Consider the following 25,909-nt stretch of genomic DNA (forward strand, 5'->3'; position numbering starts at 1 on the left):
CACTCACGGGATAGTTATGAGGTGGTATGGGAACAGGAGTCATATATAGACCAGAATGGATAAAGATGGGAGATTTTCTTCCTTAAAGAATATTTGTATCTGGCTGCCATGGTAACCAATCTACTAATAAGCTACTGGATGGTCTGAATATACTTGAGAAATGGGTGGTACTCCTAAATTCTCAGAGGTACAATCACCAAGGTCTAAACATCATCAAAATAGATTGATGATAGGAATGTAGTGAATTCATTAAAAGACAAAATAATATCTAAACAATAATCCACACATTTATCAGTTACATACCACATAAAAAGCAATTTTATGAGATATTCAATTCCTCCCAAGTAAAATATATTCCAAAGAGGAAGAAAGATGGTAAGAGGGGGAAAAAGCATCCATGGCTAAGCAAGGAAGTTAAAGATAACATAAAGGCAAAAACTGAGGCATACCAAATTGCAAAGGTCAGTGGCAGGCTGGAGGGTTGGGAAACTTTTGAAGATCAGCAAAGGGTTGATAGAAAAATAATAAAAAGAACAAAAGTAAATTATGGAAGAAAACAAGTGAAAAATGTAAAAACTGATAGCAAAAGCTTCTGCAAGCATATATAAGGAAAGAGAGCAGCTAAAGTGAATGTTGGTCCCTTGGAGGATGAGACTGGGCAGCTAATAGAGGATATGTTCCTGCGAATGGGTTGGAGGGGGGAGGGTTTCCGGGCAGGGATGGTGGGAGAGAGGTGATCCTAAAGGGCGGGGATGGTGCTGTCTGGGCTGGGGTCCTGGGGATTGAACTGAGGGTACTGGGCAGCGGAGGGAACAGTCACAGTGAGATGGGGCTGCGGTAGGGTGTGGCAGGACAAGAGTCATGGCCAGGTAGCGGACAGTCTCATGGTGGTGGAGGGGTGGGGGGGGGTCGGTGGGGTGATCACAGGAATGGACAAAAACAGGTCCAGCAGAGCAGGAAGTGGCATGGGTGTCGACAGCCTGCCTGACCCCACAGCAGGATTCGCTGTGCATGAAAATCTAATGCACTGACCACCGTTTAATCACGTGAGAAAAGCCATCCTGCCCCCAAGTGGGAGTGTTGCTCACTTCTGTTCCTACCGCCAAACTTTTACTCCAGAACAAAAGATTCCGCTCAGTGTCTGAAAATTAGATCTTAAACTGCCCATTGCTCTAAGGTCAGTCTTAATTCAACAGTTCAGTGGGCACTGCATCAAAATTGGCCCATACTTCCTTATTGATCTTGGTCAGATGCTAAACTTACTGCAATGTAGGGAGAAATCAGCAGGGGTACAACATTAACAGACATTACAGCAGTCTGATGAATTCTTTCCTTACACTATCAACCGTAGTATCTCTCTCATTTACATTTAATTAAATAATTCTGCACACAACTGGGTGTTCGGGTCTGGAATGCACTGCCTGGAAGTGTGGTGGAGGCAGGTTCAATCGAGGCATTCAAGAGGGTATTGGATGATTGTTTGAATTGAAACAATGTGCAGGGGTACAGGGGAAAGGCAGGGCAATGGCACTAGGTCATAATACTTATTTGGAGAGCCAGCGCAAATACGATGGGCTGAATGACTTCCTTCTGTGCCATTAAAATCCTGTGATTCAGTGAAGACTGTGAGAAGGCGGAGATGCAAGTGGAAAAGATTGTTAACAAGTTTTTTAGTTCAGTCAGACTCGAGGGGAAACTATTCAGTTACTATCAGAGGAAAAATGGGACAGAGTAGTTAGAAACATATCTACTACGCTGGAGATGAATTACCAAGGTTCTCCAAAAAACCATCTGCATATCGTAACATTTGCTGCAGTGCAGACAGCATTAAAATATCTGTAGCACAATCTAGCTCATGACTTGACCAATAATTTTTCACTGGAATTATGCATGTAATTGGAATACTGAGTTGCTTCTCAACTTCCAACACCTAGGAAAAAAAACATTTCAATTATGATGGAGATATTATAAGGAATAAGACATTTGCCTCATCGAGCCCATCCTTACCCAGGGCAGTTCAATATCCGTTTAATCACATTATCCACATTTTCTCCACATCCCATAATTACCAGACTTCCCAAGTAGGTAACTATCTCCTTAGAGTACAGGAGGAGGCCATTCAGCCGATCTCATCTATGTTGGCTCTTTGCTAGATCGGTCCTTCCATTGTCGTGCTCTCCCTCCATGGTCACCGCAGGTGGTGTGCCCATCATCTTTCCTCTGCCAAGCCAGCTTGCCAGCAGCCAATTAAGGGCCTCATCTCGCCCCCCCTGCTGGCATTTTGCCAGCACTTGATGTGCCCTCTGCCATACGGAAGCCCACCAGGTAAGCCCTGACAGTCCCTGGTGGGCTCCTGGGTGGGGGGTGGGGGAGCCCTAATTTCCAGACACTTATTTGGCCCACATTGGAGTGCCCCAGTGGCAATGGCCACCTTGCAGTAATGGCACGACTGTCCATCTGCGCTTCCCACACCCCCTCTCCGCGACGGGGCCTGCCCAATGCGCCCTCATCCTCCAGGTGTAGCCCCATGCATGGCCACTGTGCCCAATGGCACTGCCAAGCTGTCAGCCCTTTGGTTGGCCGGCAACTCTTGGGGTCAGTTGACAGTCCTTAATTGGGAAGGCAGTCCCTGCTGCTACACTAACAATCTGCGGCCAGGGATCCGCATCCACTGAATCAGGTTCACTATCGAAACCTTCAGCCGGAGCAGTGGGGTCCCTGCCACCATCATTAAGTCCAGCCTCTTATTCACGTGACCTGAACCAGAGCTGCATCTTGAGTAACCACATTCTGCAGAGTGCAATCCAGAAACTCCTCCCGTGCTCCACATCTATGCTTTTCTGGAACAATGTACCCCTGTGTGCATTATACTTTAGCCATTTGAGTTCTAATTCCAAGCTACTGGATCCTTGTTTTTGCTCATTCACTGCAGGGAAGAGCCATTCCTTATAGACCTTTTCAATTACCTTCATTGTTTTACACAGCTCAATCAGATCACCCATTGGCCTGCTCATCTCCAAGAGATACAAAATCTGTTCACTGTTATCAAAGCCTTCATCCCAGATATCAATTGACCTTCTCCAAGGTTCATATGCTGCCACTTGCAACAAATAAAGGCTCAAATTTTAGTTAAAGTGCCATGAACACCTTGAACCATCAAAGAATTAGAGAATATTACAGCACAGAAAGAGGTCATTCAGTGCATCATACCTGTTCACAAGAACACAAGAAATAGGAACAGGAGTAGGCCATTTGGCCCTTCGAGCCTGCTCCGCTATTCAATATGATCATGGCTGATCTTGGGCTTCAACTCCATTTTCCCACCAGCTCCCCATATCCCTTAATTCCCTGGGAGACCAAAATTCTGTCTACCCCAGCTTTAAATGTATTCAACAATGGAGCATCCACAACCCTCTGGGGTAGAGAATTCCAAGTATTCACAATCCTTTGAGTGAAGTAATTTCTCCTCATCTCAGTTTTGAGACCCACCCCAGCTTTTTCCCAATAACCCTGCAAATTAGCCCCCTTCAAGTACATGTCCAACTGCCTTTTGCAAGCTCCCTTGGAATCTGATCTCACCATCCTTCAGATGGTGTGTTCCAGATCTTAGCAATCCTCACGTGAAGAAATTTCTCCTTAGTTATTTTCTTGTTATTTTCTTGTTATTTTGCCAATTATTTTAAATCTATGATCTCAGGTTATGAGCCCGTTTGCCAGAGGAAATGGTTTCTCCCTATTTGCTCCATCAAAACCCATTGTGGTTTTGAGTATCTGGGAAGTCTCCAGTAAGCTTCCTCTGCTCTAGGGAGGACAATCCCAGATTCTCCAACCGTTCCGCATAATTGATGTTCTTCATCCCTGATATTGTTGTAGGGTGGCTGAGTTGATACTCTATTAATGATAGAGTTGATCAGCAGACACTTCTTGTGTGGAAACATTAAGTTTATTTACAATATACTCAGCAGCAACTACACATGTGCTTTCAATTCCAACTCCATCTCTACACTGACTGCTGAGGTAGCCTGCGCTGCCCTCCTATTGGTTACTACAGCTTAACCAGTATTATTCTTAAAGTTACATTACACACTAAATAAAACCATAATTACTACAGATACCTCCTCTGTACTGTCTCCAAGGCCTTGACATCCTTCCTAAAGTGTGCCCAAGGTTGGACACAAGACCCTAGCTAAGGCCTAACCAGAGTTTTGTATATTTGTACAGGAAGGATGTCAAGACCTTGGGGACAGTACAGAGGAGGTTTCCCAGGATGTAGCAATTATGGTTTTATTTAGTGTGTAATGTACCTTTAAGAATAATACTGGTTAAAGAAGATCACATGATCCATAGTAACCAATAGGAGAGTAGCACAGTACCTCAGCCATCAGTGTAGAGATAGAGTTGGAGTTGAAAGCACACGTGTAGTTGCTGCTGAGTATATTGTAAATAAACTTAATGTTTCCACACAAGAAGTGTCTGCTGATCAACTCTATCATTAATAGTCAGCTCAGCCACCCTACAACAATATCAGGGATGAGGAACATCAGTTATGCAGAAAGTTTGGAGAATCTGGGGTTGTCCTCCCTAGAACAGAGAAAGCTTACTGGAGAATTCACAGATATTCAAAACCACAGTTTAGCACAGTTTCCTGATTTTTCTATTCAATTTATAAAGCTACATATCCCATATGCTTTCTTAACCACCTTAACAATTTCCCCCGCCACCTTCAACAATTTGTCAGGTCCCTCTGTTCTTGCGCCCCCCACCCACCCCCCCCTCAAAATAATACTATTTAGATCATGCTGCCTCTCCATGTTGTTTCTCACAAAGTGCTCACTTCACATTCATCTGCAGTAAACTGACTCTGCCACCCGTCTGCCCATTCACCAGTCTGCCTCTGCCCGCTTGAGATTTGTTACTGTCCTGCTCACCATTTAGCACTTTGCCACGTTTTGTATCATCTGCAAACTTCAAAAGTGTACTCCTCATAGCCAAGTCCTAATTCCAATGCCTGAGGGACCCCACTGCAAGCTTTTCTTCAGACAGGAAAGCAGCCATTCAGCACTACTATCTGCCACCTAACTCTTAGCTAATTTTTTTACCCAAGTTCCCACCATTTCTTTAATACCATCTGCTTCTATTCTCTGAATAAGTCTACTGTGAGGTAATTCAGCAAATGCCTTGTGTCCATATGTACATCAAATACACTGCCTTCTTTAAAGAACACAATTAGATTAGTCAGACGCGATATGCCTTGAACAAATCTGTGCTCTCTGCCCCTTATTAGCAAGCGCGCGTTGTGAATGATGAAGCCGCCACAATTGGCTGTACCATGGTACACGCACCTGTTTTTCAATCAGATCACTCCTATAGACATTTTCCACATTTTTCCAAACCAGGGAGCACTCTTTATCCACCTTGGTTAACAAAACAATCTGCGGTATCTCTATGTAATGAAAGAAATCAATTTTTTATTAGTATATCTGCCATTGGGATTGCTCACAACAGCTCAGAGGATAAGGACAGCAGTATCATATCAGGGAATGCACATTGAAATCTATTTTGTGGCATTAAAGAGATGGGATCTGATAACACACAATTCCACGATGGGAAGAGAATAACTGCACTTCACAAGCACATCTTCACGTCAAGTAGCGACCCATTGTTATTGGTCGAGCATGTCTTTTGAAGGTTCACAGCTGCTCATCCATAACCAACTCCTCCCCAGGGTCAGAAGAAACCAATAGCAAATGAGTGACTTTCTTTCTGATTTTTAATATTTTTTTAAAAATTATGACAGAGAGATAAGCAAGTGTGTTAAACAGCTCTGCCTCAAAGGTGTCAGACGTGCACTGGATGTAAGATGTGAAACGGACCTCTTTTGATATTGTCCTTAGTTTAAAAGAAAGCAGAAAGTAATTGCAATTATGTAACATCTCACATCTCCTTAGGAAACCCCAAAATGCCTGACAGTTAATGAATTAATTTTGAAGTTCAGTCCCTACTGTTGTGTAGGCAAATGTGGCAGCCTATTTAAAACCAGGAAGCTCCCACAGATAGCAACGGGATAATGACCACGTAAGTTGTTTGTCACGTGGGTCGTGTGAAAAATATTGGCCAGGATAGTGGAGAACTCCTTCCTTTTACTTGGTGCTATGGGTTTTTTTTTTACAGATGGGACCTCAGATAAATGCCTCAGCCAAAACATGATACCGTTGGCAATATACAGACTGTAATGCATGACTCCATTTTAAAATTCATGAAAAAACCTTTTCAATAATTCTACATAATTTGGAGTCTATATATTGTCTTTCATGTGAAAAGCACCATAAGTATGCAAGCTCTCACTTCTTTCTATGTCCAGCACAACAATCATTTATGGGGGAGATAGTGGTGTAGCAGTAATATCACTAAATCAATAATCTAGAGCTAATACTCTGGGGACATCCCACCATAATTAATTAATAAATCTTCAATACAAAGTAAGTCTCAGTCATGATAACTAACATCAATTGTTGTAAAAATACATCTGATTCATTAATGTCCTTCAGGGAAAGAAATTTGACATCCTTATCTGGTCTAGCCTACATGTGACTCCAGACCCACAGCAATATGGTTGACTCTTAACTACCCTGCCCTTTGCAATGGGCAACAAGTGCTGGCCTTGCCAGTGACCCCATATCCCATGAAACATTAAAAAATGTGACTGAATGGAGGGACTTCCACCATATATGAAATGTAAATTGTTAGATAATTACTAATATCAAAATTTGGAAATTACACTGAAGACATTTCCAATACAAATGGTTTAAATTAAATTCCATTTACATTGGATTGTGAGATTAGTTTTCCACTGTGTGGGTTGAAGAAAGGCAGAGGGGTTCTCCCCAGTGTTCTGGTCAACATTTATACCTCAAACAACATCACTAAAACAGATTATCCTGTCAATTATCTCATGGTTGTTTGTGGGATCTTGCTGTGTAAAAATTGGCTACCCCATTTCTACAAGGCACAATTCAGGAATGTGATAGAATACTCTCCAGTTGCCTGAATGAGTGCAACTCCAAAATTACTCAAGAAACTCAACACCTTCCAGGATAAAGCAGCCTTTTTGATCAGCACCCCATCCATCACCTTAAACAACTGCCCCATCCACCACCAACGTTCAGAGGCAGCAGTGTGCACCATCAACAGAATATACTGCAGCAACTCACCAAGACCCCCTCCACAGCACTTTCCAAACTCATGGCCTGTAACACCCAGAAGGACAAGGGCAGCAGATGCATGGGAACACCACCACCTGCAAGTTCCCCTCCAAGGCACACACCATCCTGACTTGGAAATATATCGTCGTTCCTTCATTGTCACTGAGTCAAAATCCTGGAGCTCCCTTCCTAACAGCACTGTGGGTGCTTCTACACCACGCAGAGTGCAGCGGTTCAAGAAGGGTCTCACCACCAGCTTTTCAAGGGCAATTAGGGATGGGCAATAAATGCCAGTGACACGCTATCCTATGAAAGAACAAAAAAGCCTAACGGAAACTTCACTAAGTATGGTTCATTGGCTGTGAGGTTCCTATTGTTTTGTTATCTGAGGCGAGAGAGTCATAGTGAGCAGTGAATTATTCCAGTGAATAATAAGGAAAGCAGATAATCATTCTTGAGCTAATACAAGTTATACTGTGTGTTGAGGCATAAAGGACGGGAATGCAAAAGGGGCAATGGACAATTGGTAACCACACCACCCGATTTTCTTCTCAGTTGAAGTCAATAGAAAATCAGTTAACTCAACTTCTCTGCTTGAGATTCCCCTCGGCCCTTTTGGCTAAAGATAAGTGTTGGAATGAAAAAGCTGTCGCTCCCAGAGGAACCACTGTGACTTTACATAATTGTGACTAACCTAATTGATCCCCTGTGAGACTGATTACTTTGCTCTAATCTTTACTCCGTCCATTCCAGTTAGGCTCTTCAGGATACCTACAATAGAGACTTTCCCAGAAACTTCTTCAGAAATATCCTGCTGATGGCAGGGGGGTGGGTGGTGGTCAATGGGGGGAGGGAGAATGAGAAGTGAGGAGTGAAAAATTCACCCTTAACCCTCTCCCAACTGAAATATGAAGCTCCCCTGAAAATTAGGCAAAATCCAGGTGAAAGCAGGCTCCATCTGTGTCCATCCCCAGCTTGTCTGGTGCCAGAAATTTCACACTTCAGCAACTTTGGATCTTGGAGACTAAAGCTGCTGTTTCTAGGTGTACATCAGTACAAGCTTGGCAGACCAGAGCACAGGCCGCATTTAGCCTATGTCCTACTTCCTGAACAGTCACGGACTACAACACTCACCAAGCCGATTTATCTGTGATCGAATGGCACAAATTTTCTTTTCCATTTTGTTAGAGAGGATGGTGCCTTTGTTTGCATCAAACACATACACAACACAGTGTATCTTCTCACTGACAGGCACATGTTTAATGCAGCTCTTGGTATCAGACTGAATTGGCAAAGTTGATTTAAACTGCAAGAAAAACAACATGATGTCAAAAGAATACCTTATTTTTAAATCATTTTCAGGATGTAAGCATCATTGACAAAGTGGGCATTGATTACCCATCCTACTTGCCCCTCAGAAGTAGGGCTAAAGAGCTCCAGGATTTTGACCCAGTAACAATGAAGGAACGACAATACATATGCAAGTCAGGGTGATGTGTGACTTGAAGGGGAACTTGGAGGTGCACCTTGTAGACAGCACATATTATGGCCATGGATACACCAGTAGTGGAGGGAGTGGGTATTTAAGGTAGATATTAATGGGGGATCGGTCCAGGAGACTGTTTCCTCCTGAATAGTGTCAAGCTTCTTTTGAGTGTTGTTGCAGCTGCACCAATCCAAACAAGCGAAGGGTATTCCATCCCACTTATGCCTTTTATGTGATGTTATGGAGGATTACCAGGGAAAGAGTAGGGCCCATTAGCGACCAAGGGGGCAATCTAAGGATGGAGCCAGAGGACATCGGTAGGTTGATGAACGAATACTTCACATCCATCTTCACCCCAGAGAATGAGGATGAAGGTATTGAACTCGGGGAGAGAGACTGCGAGGTTCTTGCGCAAATTGATATAGGGAGTGACAAGGTATTGGAGGTGTTGGCAGGCTTAAAAGTGGACAGATCTCCAGATCTGGATGATTTGTGTCCCAGACTGCTGAGGGAGGCAAGGGGGAAGATCGCAGGGGCTCTGACCCAAATTTTTAATTCCTCTCTGGCCACGGGGGAGGTGCCAGAGGACTGGGGAACAGCTAATGTGGTTCTGCTACTTAAGAAGGGTTGTAGAGATAAGCCAGGGAACTACAGACCAGTGAGTCTCATGTCAGTGGTAGGGAAACTATTGGAGAAAATTCTGAAGGAGAGAATCTATCTCCACTTCATCAGGGATAGTCAGTATGGCTTTGTCAGAGGGAGGTCATGCCTAACAAATTTGATTGAATTTTTTGAGGAGGTGACCAGGTGTGTAGATGAGGGTAGTGCAGTTGATGTAGTTTATATGGATTTCAGCAAAGCCTTTGACTAGGTCCCACAAGGGAGACTTATAAAGAAGGTAAATGCACATGGGATACAGGGTAATTTGATAAGGTGGATTCAAAAGTGGCTTAGTTGTAGGAGACAGAGGGTGATGACAGAAGGATGCTTTAGTGACTGGAAGCCAGTGTCCAGTGGCGTACCACAGGGATCTGTGCTGAGTCCCCTATTATTTGTCATTTATATAAACGACATAGCTGATTATGTGGGGGGTAGGATTAGTAAGTTTGCGGATGACACAAAGATTGGCTGGGTGGTTAACAGTGAGGTTGAGTGTCCTGGGCTACAGGAAGATATAGATGGTCAAATGGGCAGATAAATGGCAGATGGAATTTAACCCTGAAAAGTGTGAGGTGATACACTTTGGAAGGAGTAATTTGACAAGGAAGTATTCAATGAATGGCATGACACTAGGAAGTTCTGAGGAACAAAGGGACCTGGGTGTGTGTGTTCATAGATCTCTGAAGGCGGAGGGGCATGTTGATGGGGTGGTGAAAAAGGCATATGGGACACTTGCCTTTATCAATCAAGGCATAGATTACAAAGTAGGGAGGTCATGTTGGAGTTGTATAGAACCTTGGTGAGGCCACAGCTGGAGTACTGTGTGCAGTTCTGGTCGCCACATTATAGGAAGGATGTGATTGCGATGGAGGGGGCGCAGAGGAGATTCACCAGGATGTTGTCTGGGATGAAACATTTAAGTTATGAAGAGAGGTTGGATAGACTTGGGTTGTTTTCGTTGGAATAGAGAAGACTGAAGGGTGACCTGATCGAGGTATACAAGATTATGAGGGGCATGGACAAGGTGGATAGGGAGCAGCTGTTCCCCTTAGTTGAAGGGTCAGTCACGAGGGGACACAAGTTCAAAGAGTGGGGCAGGAGGTTTAGGGGGGATGTGAGGAAAAACATTTTTACCCAGAGGGTGGTGACGGTCTGGAATGCACTGCCTGGGAGGGTGGTGGAGGCGGGTTGCCTCACATCCTTTAAAAAGTACCTGGATGAGCACTTGGCACGTCATAACATTCAAGGCTATGGGCCAAGCGCTGGTAAATGGGATTAGGTAGGTAGGTCAGGTGTTTCTCATGTGTCGGTGCAGACTCGATGGGCCGAAGGGCTTCTTCTGCACTGTGTGATTCTGTGTGTGATGGTGAGACTTTGGGGAGTTAGGGGGCGAGCAAAACACTATAAAATACCAGGCCCCTGAACTTTCCTAGTAACCACATTGTTTATATGCATAATCTAAATGTCTTTCTCATCAATGGTAACCTTCATTTTGATGTTGATGATGTAGGTTTCAACAATGTTAATCCTCTTGCTTATTACAGATGGTTATTGCCTGGCACTTAACATGGCATGGATATTACTTGCACTTATCAGCCCAAGTCTTGCTGCATGTTGGCACCAACACCTTCATTATCTGCGAATCTCCTGTGTCAGTGTCTCTTTATAAGTACTCAAGTAACCATCCAATCAAATGCTCCCCACTTGTATATACTTAACTTCAATTCATATAATTAACACAAGTTTTCAATACTGCAGCTAGAATGTTGTCAGGGCCCAGAGACTTTGCTGTATCCAATGGCTTCAGCTGTTTCGTGATATCACGTGGAGTGAATCGAATTGGCTGAAGACTGGCAGCTGGGGACCTCCGGAGGAGGCCGAGATGGATCACCCACTCGGCACTTCTGGCTGAAGTTGGTTGCAAATGTTTCAATCTTATCTCTTACCCTGATACATTAAATCAGGACCAGAAAGCCGACCGCATTGTTTCTGTCAATCCAGAATCGACAAGTGCACTTTTATATTCAAGATATTAATAACTAGCTCACAAACCTTTAATAAAAGAATAGCAGAAAGCAAAACCAGTCTTTTCTCACAATTCTCAGAGTAACTGGTAATACAGAGCAGCACCACAGAATTCTGTTTACTTGTCTGGTCAGGGATGGTGCATGGGAAAAGAATAGACAGATGAAATATGATATTGTTAATAACAGATTACCTGATATTTGGTCGGAACAAGTCCTTCGATTATGTTGAAAATATCATCACTGTGTATCCCAGAGTCTGTGCCTTCTGTAAGTCCCATTGTATCACAGAGAATAAGAGGGGCGCATATGCCATCCTCTTCTCCTCTGAAGGAGTACGTTGAGTACTGCAATTAAACAAAGGTACCAGGGTGTTTTGAGTGCATCGTCAAAATGAAATCAGTGACAAAATCACTTGAAAACATACCAGAAAAATTTCCAAACTTCTAACATGAGAATTTCTTAAATTAAAAAAAAAGACAAGACCCATCTAGCTTTCCTTCTATCATCTGTGTTGTCACCTGATACAGCAATAACGGCTGATGTTGGCCGATTTTAATTGTAGGAATCAATATTTGCAGTCCCATCCTTCACCCGGGCAGATTGACTACTTGGCCAGCAGTCTGGAGTGAGAATTCTGGCAGCAGGAGGCCATGGTAACGTTCCCCAGCAGTTATTGCTTGAGGAGATTCCCTGACTTCCATGTGGAAGGAACAAGACAAGGTTCGAACTTCCTGACAGATCAAGGAATGGGTTTTCCCTTGCTGGGACATTGTGCTGGTGATGCCCCAAAAACTGGGAGAATGCCAGTGTTGGGGATACCCGAAGAATGTTAGTGTGCCAAGGCCTGAGGGGCTGGGAGGGGCCAGGGGAGTCCTCCTGTTCCTCAAAGCCTACAAAGAGTTCAAAAACAGGCAAAGCTTTTAAGCTTACCAACATACCAGTTGGTTACAATACCAGTCACATCATCAGCCAGCTCATTTTGAAACTTAAGTAGGTTCCTGTCTGCTTTTAGCAAAGGCTTAATGAGGAGCTTCCGTGAATATTACAATAGCTGAAAACATGGCAGCTCAGTTACAGGATCCCAATTTTTAAGATTTAAACCCCTCACACACAAGGACACAAAGAGATTGGACCAGGAGTAGACCATATTCCCCGTCGAGCCTGCTCTGCCATTCAATGTGATCGTGGCTAATCCTGCGCTTCAACTCCACTTTCCCACCCACTCCCCATATCCCTCGATTCCCTGAGAGACCAAAAATCTGTCCATTCCAGCCTTAAAATATTGAACGATGGAGCATCCACAACCCTCTGTGTTAGAGAATTCCAACGATTCACAACCCTTCCCAAGTGAGGAAATTTCTCCTCATGTCAGCCATAAATGATCAGCCCCTTATCCTGAGACTGTGCCCCGTATTCTAGATTCCCCAGCCAGTGGAAACAACCTCTCAGTATCTACTCTGTCAAATCCTTTCAGAATCATATATGTTTCAATGAGATCACCTCTCATTCTTCTAAACTCTGGCGAGTATAGGCCCAATTTACTCAACTTCCCATCATAGGACAACCCTCTCATCTCAGGGACCAATCTAATGAACCTTCGCTGTCCTGCCTCCAATGCAAATATGTCACAGAATCACTGAATTGCTGCAGCACAGAAGACGACCATTCGGCCGTCGTGTCTCTGCCACTCCCTGAATGAACAATGCACCTAGTACCACTACCCTCCACGTCTCCCCGTAAATCTGCAAATTCTTCCTTTTCAGATAATAATCCAACTCCCTCTTCAATCTCGATTGAATCTGCCTCCACCACACTGTCAGGCGGCACATTTCACGCACTGCCTGAAAATGTTTTTCCTCATGACTCTATTGCCCCTATTGCTAATAACCTTCAATCTTCTTGTTCTTTTCTTAAATGTGGAGACCAAAATTGCAACCAGTATTCCAGATGTGATCTCTCCAAAACCCTGTACAACTGCAACAAGATTTCTTTACTCCTGCACTGCAATCCCCTTGCAATAAAGGCCAAAATGCCTTCTGCCTTCCTAATTGCTTGCTATAGTTCCTTATTTGAGCATACCCAAAGTTCCCTGAACATCAACATTTACAAGTTTCATGCCTTTTTAAAATTATTCTGTTTTTCTATTCTTACAGTCAACGTGAATAGCCTAACACTTTCCCACATTATACTCCATATGCCACCTTGTTGTCCACTCACTTAACCTATCCATATCTCTTTGCAGCCTCTCTGTGTCCTCTTCACAATTTGCATTTCCACCTAGCTTTGTATCATCAGCAAACTTAGGTGCTACTCCTTGTCTCTTTGTCTAAGCCATTAATATAGTTTGTAGATAGTTGAGGCCCCAGCACTGATCCTTACTGCACTCCACTAGTCACAGCCTGCCAACTTGAAAATGCCCCACTTATGTCTATTTTTTGCTTCCTGTCTATTAACCAATCCTCTATCCATGCTAACTTATTACCTGCAACCCCATGAGCCTGTATCTTGCCTATTAACCTTTAATGTGGCACCATATCAAATGTCTTCTGGAAATCCAGGTATACTACATCTACTAGTTCTCCTTTATCTACCCTACTAGTTACATCTTCAAAAATACCTAATAAATTTGTCAAACATGATTTCCCTTTCATAAAACCATGTTGACTTTCCCTGATCATACTATGATTTTCTAAGTGCATTGTTAAGATTTCTTAATATGACCCTTTCATGCCCAGAGGGTGGGATGAGTCCACAATTTCCACAGATTTTTTTGATTTTACCCCCTTTCAAGCACAGCTCAGTCTGCTGATCTAGACAAGGAAAACTGACTTGTTATGGTCTATGTAATCTAGTCTCTTTAGTATCCTAAGAACCACAATCATAATACCTTTCAACCACCTCTTTTCAATTGTAAACGTGCACAACCTATATAATTGCTACTCGTAATCCATCTCTCCATCCCCTCATTTATTCTAATTGTTCTTTTGTATGTCCTCCCAATAGCTGCTATATCCTATTTTGCATTGTGATGACCATAATTATATTCCTTATTCTAAGTGTGGTCTAAGTATTGCTGAAAAAAGACACTTTGTTGAAGTTTTTCATCTTGCACTCATCAGGACAATCACAAGAATACCAATGTCAGGGGATGCAACAACTTTACATTGTATGAGAAGAGAGTACTGATTGGTTGGCAAGTGGACTCTGATTGGTAGAGGTGTTGCTTCAACAAAGCTTCAATAAAAAAGTCTTTTTTTCAGCAATACTCAAGTTCTGCGCTACCAAACGACTATTTATGATCTAAGTGTAAAACTCAGGATTCTCACTCTTGACCACCAACAATGGGCAGAATTTTACCGCTGGCGAGCAGGGGGCGGGGCCTGCTCGCCAACGTGTAAAACGACGCGGGATGATGTTGGGCGGAACCCCCGATGTCATCCCGCCCCATCTAAATTTACAGGAAGGCGGGGGCACAGAAAAATCAGCTGCAGGCCCGCCGACCTGTCAATGGCCAATTGAGGCCATTGACAGGATCACTTAAGCAATTAAAGGACCTGCCCGTCCAACTTTAAGCTTGGCGGGCAGGCCAGGAGCCCCAGTGGCAAATAGAGAAAACATGAAACCTCATCCAGCGGCGGGATGAGGTTTCATGTACGGTTTTAAAAATTTTAATAAAGTTATTATGTAAATTATGACCATGTCCCAGCTCATGTGACATTGTCACATGAGGGGGACATGTTAGGGAAATTTCTTTTCTATTTTTAATATTTTTAAAAGTGTAAGTGATCTCCCTGAGGCAGCACTTAGCCTCAGGGAGATGTGCGCTCTTTCATGCGCATGCGCGAAAGAGTGCACTCTCGCTTTTAGGGAATCCCCCCCTGCCCGCACAGGGAGCAAATAGCACTTCCCGTCGGATGTCATGCTGGGCGGGCCTTAATTGACCCGCCCACATAAAATGGCGGCGGGGCCCGCTTCTCCAGCGGGGATCAGCTCCCCGCCCACCGGAGATTGGGTCGGGCCCGCCCAACAGGCAGAAAATTCTGCTCAATGACCTATATTGATATAACATCTTTAACGTAATAAAATGTCCTAAGCTGTTTCACATAAAACAAAATCTGACATCAAGTCACATAAAGCGACATGAGACCAGGTAGCCCCCAACACATAACGTTGATGTTGACACGTAATTAACAACGGATGAATAAGCCCATTGAATTATATCTCAACATGGGATGGAAAAGAATGAAATACATTAGCAAGAAAAGATATAAAGCCCTTCAGGTTGGTTTACCATTGTTGTTGCTCCACTTCCAGCCAAAGCTTGACTAGTAACATAGCTACGGAAAACCGAACTGACAGAGTTGATGAAGCTAGACTTGCCTCCACCGACTGGTCCAATTAGTAAAACCCGTGCTTTAGGTACGGAACTTCCATACAGCTTAAAGTTCTTAATGCCGTCCATCAATTCTTGTCTTCTGTTGGCAAGAACATTTATATTAACAAAGACCATAATTTTTATAGACCAACCTGAACATAGCTCACAGTGAAATAGAACCAGGAAATACTGGAAAAACTCAGCAGATCTGGCAGCATCCGTGGAGAGAGAAACAGAGTTAACGTTTCGAGTCCGTATGACTCTTCATCAGAGCTAAAAAGCAGTAGAAATAAGATGGATTTTATACTGTTTAACAGGAGGTGGAGCAGGTGGAATGAGCTAGAAGGTCAGGGATAGGTGACAGCTAAGGAGAGATTGACAAAAGGGTCATGGACACCATGACCAAGGGAGTGTCAATGGTGGTGGTGAAGAGTAAAGAAGGTGCTGGTAGTGGCATAAAGGATAGCAGAAGATGTTAATAGCAGAGCAAGGGTCAATGCTCTGTGAAAGCAAAACATAAAAACAAGTGACAGGTAGGCATGTGAAGAGCCCAGGCGGCCTTCACATTTTTGAGGAACCCTCATCCATGGGCGGGATGGGTTTCCTGAAGGTTTTATTAAATTAATAAATAATTTTTGCTCAATTCATACACATGTGCCAGCTCATGTGATACTGTCACGAGGGGAGGTGTGTAAATAATTTTTAACTTTCTTTATTAAAAATTCTCAATATGTCCTTAATCTCCCTGAGGCAGCTACGTGCTCCAACTCTCCCTCCACCCCCCCCGCCCGCACAGGTACCATCTCAGTGCTACTGACCATGCATCACGCTGGGCGGGCGTTAATTGTCCCAGGTAAAATGGCAGCACCGCTCCCATTTGGGGCCCACCCAGCCTGACATGGGGAAACTTCTTCCCCTGGTTATTTCTTGCACATGGTGGTTTTCCCCTGGGTATACAGATCTTGTCCTCCTAGGTGGTAGAGGTCACGGATTTGGTATCTGCTGACAAAGGAGCCAAGGCGAGTTGCTGCAGTGCATCTTGTAGATGGTACACACAGCTGCCACTGTGCATCGGTGGTGGAGGAAGTGAATGTTTGTGGATGGGGTGCCAATCAAGCGGGCTGCTATGTCCTGGATGGTGTCGAACTTCTTGAGTGTTATGGGAGCTGCACTCATCCAGGCAAGAGTATTCCATCCAAGTACTCCAAGGGGTATTCCATCTCATGGGACTTAATTGGCCCACCCAGCAGGAAATCACAGCCTGGCCCCAATCGCTGACCACCGCCCACCCGCCCCCACCGAGCCCACCCGACAAGGGCAAAATGCTACCCATAAAGAATGCGCACTGGGGAAGGTGTCTGAGGGGCACTGGCACCTGTGGAATTGGACCTTCACCAGAGTAAGGAAGAAAAGGACACAGATAAATCAGATAATGACTAACTTCAACCTAAAGATCTACTATGTTTATCACGGCCACACTGAAATGGGTTATGGGCCCAAGCACAGAAACAGAGGGCTGAATTTTCCCCCCATCGGGGGGGAAGTTGATGGATGGGAGCATGTGGGCGTGCTTCCGATCGGCGCCCCCAATCGGAGGCGCGGCGCCATTTTACATGGGCGGACCAATTAAGGCCCACCCAGCATGACATCCGCAGGGAAGTGTTATGCGCTCCCTGTGCAGGCAGGTGGGGAAATCCCTAAACCTGAGAGTGCGCTCTTTCACGTATGTGCACGTAAGAGCTCACTCATCTACCTGAGGCTAAGTGCTGCCTCAGGGAGATCGGCTGTAAATGTGAAAAAGCTCAAAATAGAAAAATAAAATTTCCCTAACATGTCCCCTCGTGTGACAATGTCACATGAGTTGTGACATGTTCATAATTTCCAAAAAAGATTTTATTAAAATTTTAAAAACCCTACATGAAACCTCATCCCGCCAGTGGATGAGGTTTCATGCTTTTTCTAATTCCCGCCAGGGCTCCTTAAGGTTGGATGGGCAGGTCCTTTAATTGCTTATTTGTCTCTGTCAAAGGCCTCAACTGGCCGTTGACAGCTCGGCGGGCGTGCAGCTGATTTCGCTGCGCCCCCACCTTCCTGAAAATTTAAATGGGGTGCGGTGACATCGGGAGTTCCGCCCAACGTCACCGTGTGTCATTTTACGCGTCAGTGAGCGGGCCCCGCCCCGCCCCCCCTGCTCGCCGACAGTAAAATCCAGCCCAGAAACTAGAGAGTGAATAAACAAAAACAAAAATAGCGGGAAAAACTCAGCAGGTCTGACAGCATCTGCAGAGAGGAAGACAGTTAACGTTTCGAGTCCGTATGACTCTTCAACAGAGCTAAGGAAATAGAGAAATGAGGTGAAATATAAGCTGGTAGAGGGGGGGGTGGTGGGGGACAGGTAGAGCTGGGTGGAGGGCCAGTGATAGGTGGAGGCCAAGAAGAGATTGCCAAAGATGTCATAGACAAAAGGACAAAGGGGTGTTGACGGTGGTGATATTAGCTCAGGAATGTGCTAATGGGGACATTAAGGGTAGAAAGCAGGACATGTTAGTGGCAGATGGCCTTAGTGGAGGTGGGGTGGGGGGAAGGGATCAATAATGGGGACATTAAGGGTAGAAAGCAGGACGAGCAAGTTAGTGACAGAAGAAGCAGAAATGCCCATGAAGGAACTTACTCTGTCATCCAATTTAGACTTCTCCAGGGAGCTTTCAAATCTGGAAAACACGGGTAAATACTGCATGAAAGAAATTCAGTAACAATTAGGTGGTGCATCCCGTTCCCGGTATAAAGACGGAGTCCTCACCTTCCACGCATTAAATTTCACATTCTACAAGCTCCCACATCACATCCATACAGGTCACGCTGAGTAAAACTGAAGGACTGGTCAGAATACTGTTCGATCCTATTGCCGTGCTGCATAAAATCCCAAGACCTACGAAAATGGGACCAGAATCCGACATACGAACAGCTTTGGAACCTGGCTTCACAGGGGAACTTTAATGGCTCGCCCCTTGCCTCGCTTGCACGGACGAAAGAGAAAGGACTTATCATCCGGAGCTTTAACATAACGCTCCAAATCTTCACTTGTGTAACCTCCAAAAATGTAACTCTTTCGAGTTATCAACAGTCACAGATTGTAACTCTTTCGAGTACATTCACAGTTCTTGGTTTCCGGGAGTGGGACATGAACCCACAACCTTCTGATTCAAAGGCTAGGGTGCTATGAACTGAGCCACAGCTGACAGCCAGCCTCGTTGTACCCCACGGTTAATGTTGGTACTTGCTCTTCACATCTGGTTTGGACAGAGCTCCCACTGAAACCATGGACACTCGCTTTGAAAAGTAAATGTTAAGTTTACATTCTCGAGAAGCTGGCACCGTTGTTTTCCGATCTTGGTGTGTGAGCCGTGATGTTAACCCGAGACATTTCCGAAACCTACAAAACATTTGACGAAAATGGATATTTTAAGTGACCCGACGTAACAAAAAGTCGACCATAACCTGAGTGCGCTCGGCCTCGTCCCGGAGGAACACTTCACCTGGCCGTCCCTGCGAGATTCCTTTAAAGAACTCACTCTGCTAATTGCTCCGTTCGCTAAACACACTGGACGCTAAGTTGCAATCAGTAACAGTCACAGGTCTAACCTCCTCTCCCACAAACATCAAACGATCCAAGTTTCACAATCTGCAAGAAAAATAAAAGCTAGACTAACAGAATTTGCATGTACATGGCACAGTCTGACAACTGCAATGGCCAACCAAGATAAAAACAAAAAACTACTGCGGATGCTGGAAATCCAAAACAAAAACAAAAACAGAATTACCTGGAAAAACTCAGCAGGTCTGGCAGCATCGGTGGAGAAGAAAAGAGTTGACGTTTCGAGTCCAATGACCCTTCCACAGAACTGAGTGTAGTTAGGAGAGGGGTGAAATATAAGCTGGTTTAAGGTGGGGGGTGGGGTGGGGGGAGAGAAGTTGAGGGTGGGGTGGTTGTTTGATCCTTTTGTCTGTGACATCTTTTGATTCTCTGCTCCTATCACTGCTTGCTTGTCCCTACAACCACCCCACCCTCAACTTCTCTCCCCCCACCCCACCCCTCACCTTAAACCAGCTTAAATTTCACCCCTCTCCTAACTATACTTCAGTTCTGTTGAAGGGTCATTGGACTCGAAACGTCAACTCTTTTCTTCTCCACCGATGCTGCCAGACCTGCTGAGTTTTTCCAGGTAATTCTGTTTTTGTTTTTGTTATGGTCAACCAAGAGTCGTTTCAAATCCTTTGGCTCTGATTTAAGTGAAACGAAAGTGAAAGTGAAAGTGAAACTGATGTTCCCTTCTCGGGAACATGATGGTTTCTTTCAAGAAATGGTTACAAGTTCCTTTCCTTGACTACAAATTATCCTGAGATCGAGTTTTCAATCGTGACATTAAAGATGAAGCTCCAGAGAACTCGAATCTAACCCAGCAGATGAAACTGAGATCAATATTTTATTAATGATATTTCACATTGCACCCCCTGTAAATATTATCGCATCCCTGATCCCCTGTAAATATTAACGTACTCCACACATTGTAAATATTAACACACTCCACCACCTGTGAATATTAACACACTCCACACACTGTAAATATTAACGCACTCCACACATTGTAAATATTAACGCACTCCACCACCTGTGAATATTAACACACTCCACACACTGTAAATATTAACACACTCCACACTGTCTTTAAATATTAGTACACTCCACACTCCGTCTAAATATGAACGCACTCCACACTCCCTGTAAATATTAACACACTCCACACTCCCTGTAAATATTAACATTCCACACTCCCTGTAAATATTAACACACTCCACATCCCTTTTAAATATTAACACAATCCACAATGCCTGTAAATATTAACACACTCCGCACCCCCTGGAAATATTAACAATCTCCACACACCCTGTAAATATTAATACAGTCCACACCCCCTGTAAATATTAACACACTCCAAACCCCCTTTAAATATTAACACACTCCAAAACCCCTGTAAATATTAACACTCCAGACTCACTGTAAATATTAACACACTCCACACTCACTGTAAATATTGACACACTCCACATTCCTTGGAAATATTAACACACTCCACACTCACTGAAAATGTTAACACACCCCACAACCCTCTAAATATTAATACAGTCCACACCCCCTGTAAATATTAACACACTCCACACCCCCTTTAAATATTAACACATTCCAAAACCCCTGTAAATATTAACACTCCAGACTTACTGTAAATATTAACACACTCCACACTCACTGTAAATATTGACACACTCCACGTTCCTTGGAAATATTAACACACTCCACACTCACTGAAAATGTTAACACACCCCACAACCCTGTAAATATAAACACACTCCACACCCCTTGTAAATATTAGCACACTCCACCCTCCCTGTAAATATTAACACACTCCACACTCCCTGTATATATTAACACACTGCACACCCCCTGTAAATATTAACACACTCCACACTCACTGTAAATATTAACACACTCCACCCTCCCTGTATATATTAACACACTGCACACCCCCTGTAAATATTAACACACTCCACCCTCCCTGTAAATATTAACACACTCCACCCTCCCTGTAAATATTAACACACTCCACACTCCCTGTAAATATTAACACACTCCACCCTCCCTGTAAATATTAACACACTGCACCCTCCCTGTATATATTAACACACTCCACCCTCCCTGTAAATATTAACACACTCCACCCTCCCTGTATATATTAACACACTGCACACCCCCTGTAAATATTAACACACTCCACACTCACTGTAAATATTAACACACTCCACCCTCCCCGTATATATTAACACACTGCACACCCCCTGTAAATATTAACACACTCCACACTCCCCGTAAACATTAACACACTCCACACTCCCTGTAAATATTAACACACTCCATACTACCTGCAATTTTAACACACTCTGCAATCTCTGTAAATATTAACACACTCCACTCCCCCTGTAAATATTAACACACTCCACTTCCCCTGTAAATATTAACACACTCCACACCCCCTGTAAGTATTAACACATTCCAAACCCCTGTAAATATTAACATACTGTGCTCCTCCTGTAAATATTAACACACTCCACACCCTGTAAATGCTAACACACTCCACAGTCCCTGTAAATATTAACACACTCCACATTCACTATAAATATTAACACACTCCACACCCCTTGTAAAAAAACAATACACTGCGCTCCCCCTGTAAATGTTAACACACTCTGCACCCTGTAAATATTAACACACTCCACACCTTGCAAATATTAACACACTCCACTCCTGTAAATATTAATACACTCCACACTCCTTGCAAATGTTAATACACTCCACATTCCCTGTAAATATTAATACACTCCATGTAGACACACATATGGACATACAAATTTGAAGCAGGAATAGGCCACTCGGCCCCTTGAGCCTGCGCCACCATTCAATAAGATCATGGCTGCTCTGGTCGTAACCTCAACTCCACATTGTCACCTACCCAGATAACCTTTCGCCCCCTTGATTATCAAGCATCTATCTACCTTTGCCTTAGAAATATCGGAAGAATGTTCTTCCACTGCCTTTTGAGGAAGAGAGTTCCAAGGCTAATGACTTCCTGAAACAAAAGATTCCTCCTCACCTCTCTGTTAAATGGGCGATCATTATTTTCAAACAGTGGCCCTTTGTTCTGGATTCTCCAACAAGAGGAAACATCCTCTCCACATCCACTCTGTCAAGACCCCTCAGGGTCTCGATATGTTTCAATCAAGTCGATCCTAACATTTCAAACTCCAGCAGATACAGGGGTAGACTGTCCAACCTTTCCTCATAATACAACCTGCCCATTCCGGGTGTTAGTCTAGTAAATGTTCTTTAAACTGCTTCCAACACATTTACATCGTTCCTCAAGTAAGGAGAAAAATATTGTGCACAATGCAGATGTGGCCTCACCAGTGCCCTGTATACCTGAAGCATAACCTCCCTACTTTTGTATTCAATTCCCCTCACAATAAACAATTCCAATCTATTAGCTTTCATTATTTGGGTTCCACCAAGGGCACTCGGCTCCTGATCTCACTACAGCTTTGGTTCAAACAGGGGACTGAATTTTCCCAGAATTGCACTAAGTGCGGTAGCTGGCGGGAAAAATGGAATCCTACCTGCCGACGAAAATGGCGGGTTTTCACGCCGTATCGTCCTGAGCCCGCCACATTATTTATTCACTCCCGTGAAACGCGCCGTTTCCATTGCGGCAGGCTGTCATTCGCCCGCTCGCCATCACCCCGCTGTTGCATCACGCCGGCCGCCATCTTTAAAAAGCAGCCGCAAGCAAAGCGCTCATCGCCACCAGCTCACCACCGCTGCCCGGGAACATGGCCAGGAAGGGAAAAATGGCTGCAGCCCCCCACCCCACCATTTCAACGATGGGACCCTTGGGCGACTGCTGGATGCCGTGGAGGTCCGCCGGGATATGCTCTACCCCCGCTCTGGCCGCAGGATGGGTAGAAATGTCACAATCTGGCTTGGGAGGTGGTGGCAGCGGTGGTCAGTGCAAACACCCTGCAGAGGACAGCCACCCAGTGCTGCAAAAGGATGAATGATCTCCTCCATTCCGCCAGGGTAAGTCACTCTTTTCATCACTCCCGACTCACACCCTCACAAACCCATCACACATCCACAGGGCCCTCGCTCACTGCCAGTGCATGGGACATCACCAAGCACTCTTTCACACACACCTGCAATGTTCTCAGCCCGTCCATGGAACCACTCACCACCAAACAGGGCTACCATACTTATCATCTGGCCTGGCAGGCGTCTTGATACAGCCTCCCCATCTCTATCCATGCAGGACAAACTGGCACACAACAGGAGGGAAAGGTCGCAGACAGGTGGAGAGATGCCAGAGATCAAAGTTCTGACAGAATTCAAGGAGCCCTAGCAAAACTGGGGTCAATGGGAATCAGGGGGAAACTCTCCTACTTGGCACAAAGGAAAATGGTTGTGGTTGTTGGAGGCCAGTCATTTCAGCTCCAGGACATCACTGCAGGAGTTCCTCAGGGTAGTGCCCTCGGCCCAACCACCTTCAGCTTCTTCATTAATGACTTTCCTTCCTTCATAACGTCAAAAGTGGGGATGTTCGCTGATGATTGCATAATGTTCAGCACCATTCATGACTCCTCAGATACTGAAGCAGTGCATGTCCAAATGCAGCAAGATCGGGACAATATCCAGGCTTGGGCTGACAAGTGGTAAGGAACATTTGCACCACACAAGTACCAGGCAATGACCATCTCCAACAAGAAAGAACCTAACTATCGCCCCTTGACATTCAATGGCATTACCATCACTGAATTCACCCACTATCAACATCCTGAAGATTACCATTGACCAGAAACTGAACTGGACTAGCCATACAAATATTATGGCTACAAGAACGAGTCAGAGGCTAGGAATCCTGCAGTGAGTAACTCACCTCCTGACTCCCCAAAGCCTGTCCACAATCTGCAAGGCACAAGTCAGGAATGTGATCGAATACTCTCCTCTTGCCTGAATGAATGCATTTCCCACAACACTCCAGAAGCTTAACACGATCCAGGACCACATCCACCCTCCACCACCGATGCATGGTAGAAGCAGTGCATACCATCTACAAGGTGCACTGCAGGAATTCACCAAGGGTCCTTAGGCAGAACCTTCCAAACTCACAACCACTTCCATACAGAAGGACTAGGTCAGCAGATACATGGGAACACCACTACCTGGGAGTTCCCCTCCAAGCTATTCACCATCCTGACTTGGAAATATATCACTATTCCATCTCTGTCGCTGAGTCAAAATCCTGAACTTCCTCCCTAACATCACTGTGGGTGTATCTACACCACATAGACTGTAGCAGTTCAAGAAGGCAGCTCACCATTACCTTCCCAAGGGTAATTAGGGGTGGGCAATAAATGCTAGCCTAGCCAGCAAATTACTTGCTATACCTTCACACTAACCTTTTGCAATTCATGCACTAGGACATCTAAATCCTTCTCCATCTCAGTGCCCTGCAATATCTCACAATTTGGATAGTATGCTTCTTTTTTATTCTTCCTGCCTAAATGGACAATTTCTTCACATTTTCCAATATTGTACTTAAGCTGCCAGATCTTTGGCCACTTACTTAATCTATCTATATCCCATTGTAGCCTCCTTATGTCCTCTTCACATCTTACTTTCCTACCTATCTTTGTTTCATCAGCAAATTTAGCAACTATACCTTCGGTCCCTTCATCCAAGTCACTTATTGCTGAAGAAAGTGACGTGTCGAAGCTTTTCATCTTGCACTCATCAGGACACTTTGTATTATGACCGATGCAGTTGGTACAGCTGATTTATTTAAAAATCCCAGAGGGAAACTTTAAACAACTGTCATAACCTATAATTTTAAGTGTTATGTTTGAGATGTGACTCTAAATTCAGGAATCAGTCTACCAGTTCTCGAGTTTTTACATTAAACTAAATGAAACATTTTATTAATTTACACAGGTTAAAATATACATACACATGACTACAAATGACTACTTATCATAACTTTAAACAAATTCTGAAACTAATCTCCAACAAGGCAACAAAAACCCACAGACTTAACCAGACACTGGGCAAAGCCTTATGAATTCAAAATGAGGTTCTTTTCACTTTCGTTTCTGTGGAGACAGTGGGCGGATCACAGTTGCTTTGATGTTACATTGCCTCTGCTCTACACATACCATACTGCTGAAGTTATACCTAGCAAAGCCCATTGAATGTAAATTCTCATTGTTATCACCGACTTCTGAACTAAACCTCTCTAACAATCAAACCCCTTTCATAGTACCAATTTTATTAGTAATATAAACATATTGCTTGGTATCTGCTAGATAGGTATCAGTTTTCACCCCACTTCTTGAATGCTCTATTCAAAAAATGCAAATGCACGCTATCTCTCTTACATATCAAAACTAGTACACATCAAACCACCCGGACTAGCTGGCTTTAATCCAATTAAAACACATCCACAGACTAAACCTCTATTTTAAAAGAAAAATAGTTTCCAATAATATTATATACATTAAT

At 44.1% G+C, this 25,909-nt stretch overlaps 1 pseudogene across 1 annotated transcript; it reads right to left on the minus strand.

Moving 5' to 3' along the window:
• Nucleotides 1-227: 227 nt before the first annotated feature.
• On the minus strand, nt 228-19,194 carry LOC144692820 (interferon-induced protein 44-like; annotated as a pseudogene). The gene is made up of 8 exons (XR_013579399.1): nt 18,984-19,194; nt 18,551-18,854; nt 18,422-18,461; nt 15,667-15,850; nt 11,567-11,719; nt 8,337-8,508; nt 5,343-5,443; nt 228-1,930 (listed from the first exon to the last, which is right to left on the minus strand). The product of XR_013579399.1 is annotated as an interferon-induced protein 44-like (transcript).
• Between the last annotated feature and the right edge of the window lie 6,715 nt (nt 19,195-25,909).

The sequence above is a fragment of the Cetorhinus maximus genome, chromosome 17, assembly GCF_964194155.1.
Source record: "Cetorhinus maximus chromosome 17, sCetMax3.hap1.1, whole genome shotgun sequence".
Lineage (NCBI taxonomy): Eukaryota > Metazoa > Chordata > Chondrichthyes > Lamniformes > Cetorhinidae > Cetorhinus > Cetorhinus maximus.